The sequence below is a fragment of the Suricata suricatta genome, chromosome 3, assembly GCF_006229205.1.
Source record: "Suricata suricatta isolate VVHF042 chromosome 3, meerkat_22Aug2017_6uvM2_HiC, whole genome shotgun sequence".
Taxonomy (NCBI): Eukaryota; Metazoa; Chordata; class Mammalia; order Carnivora; family Herpestidae; genus Suricata; species Suricata suricatta.
The window spans coordinates 173349690-173351444 of record NC_043702.1 but is presented as its reverse complement, the minus strand read 5'-3'; the positions used below and the strand labels follow the sequence as shown (position 1 = coordinate 173351444).

Here is a 1755-nt window from a genome sequence, read left to right as displayed (position 1 = left end):
TCGCTCCGTACCTACACCTGCTGTGGTCAGCGGTGCTGTGAATGACCTATTTGACCTCTCCACGGGGACAGGCGTGGCACCTGGTGGATAGGTGGCTCCCAGGCTGTCTGGCTGCCTGCAGTGAAAGCGAAAGGGTTGGAGATTTCCGGAACATTTACTCACCACCAAGGACACATCTAGATGGAAATGAACTTTACCAGTAAAGCCCTGCAGCACATGACACACTCTGCAATCCGTTTAACAAGCACAGCTTTGGTGGCATCCCGGGCCCTCCGCTGGCCATCCTGCAGCCGCCAGACCAGAGCACCGAGGGCTCCTGCTCCCAACACCTGGGCCCAGTCAGGGACACGGAGCCCCGACAACCGCAGGCGGCCGTGAAGAACAGTGTTGATGTCTTCTACTCCGCTGCCTCGTCCCACTCAAGGTGCTTTTTCTGGGAGACGGCAACATGGAGCGCCAGGTCGTCCCTGCAACATGGAAGGATATTCCCACTGAAAATGAACTTCGGTTTCAGATTAAGGAATGTCATTTAAATACCGACACTGTTTCCAGCAAATTGCAAAACGACAATGTTTATACTCTTGCCCAGAGGGATTCGGATGGGCAGGACATGCTGCTCCGATCCCGGGAGCTCACGGATGGCATTTGGGTTTTGGCTGAGCCACGTATCCAGCCAGGAAACCCAAATTCTACGCTGTCGCCGGAGTGTGGACCTCCTGACGTCCCTCAGCACAGCTATCAGGTCTACGACAGCATTTTGAAAAACTAATAGACTGGTCCGGCGCCCTTCAGCCGTCCTGTGATCGGTGCAAGCCCAGAACCCTTAACCGGAAGAACTTGTATTGCCGTGTGGAATCTGAAAGCAAACGCAGAGGCCGCCCACCCAGGTAGGGCCTAGTGGAGCCCGTGCTACCCTGGGGCACAGCCCGCTGGATCGTTGCAGCTTCCTGTAAGCACTGCTTCGGTCACCTCCCGCCGCTCGCCACCTGCTGCCGCCACCTGTCCTTACCTGTGAGCTCCCCCACAGTGCGCCGGTGGCTGGCACTTTTGAGTGTAGTTTGATATTTTGTAATTGAGAGCTCATTTCAAAGCAGAAAAAGACAAAAATATTAAAGCAAGGAAAAGTGTCACTGAAACATAAAAAATAAACAAATAAGTAAATAAATCAACATTTTTAAAATAATAAAATAAAATTTAAGCCAAGAAACATCAGACTACATGTTTTAAGGAGGCTCACTCCCAACATGGCTGGGGCTCGAACACACCGCCCCCAGATCAAGACTCACACCCCCCACCGATCAGCCAGCCGGGCGCCCTTTAATGTAACACTTCCTCTTTAATGCAGGTGCTGTGGGGCACGTGGTGGCCTCATTCGTTGGGCATCAGACTCCTGATCTCGGATTAGGACATGATCTCACAGGCTTATGGGTTCAAGTCCTGCATTGGGTTCTGGGAAACAGCACTGAGCCTGTCTGCAATTCTGTCTCTTCCCCTCTCTGCCCTTCTTCCCCTGTTCTCTCTCACTCTCCATCTCAAAATGATGAAATAAGCCTGAATAAAATCATATAGGTACTACTTGTTGAGTACAAGGTGCTAAGCACTGATTTCATGTGTTTTTTCATTTAACCCCATGAACAGGCTGATGAGGTCGGCCCGTTCGCATCCTCACTGGGATCAGGAGAGATTTTATGTGAACAGAAGCAGGTGACTTGCTTAGGGTCCTACAGCGGGGGGGGGGGGGGGGGGGGGGGGGGG

At 52.3% G+C, this 1755-nt stretch overlaps 1 pseudogene; it reads left to right on the top strand.

Annotated features, from left to right (window-relative positions):
• LOC115287197 overlaps positions 1 to 1755 on the top strand; it is an 18653-nt pseudogene that overhangs the window by 3210 nt on the left and 13688 nt on the right.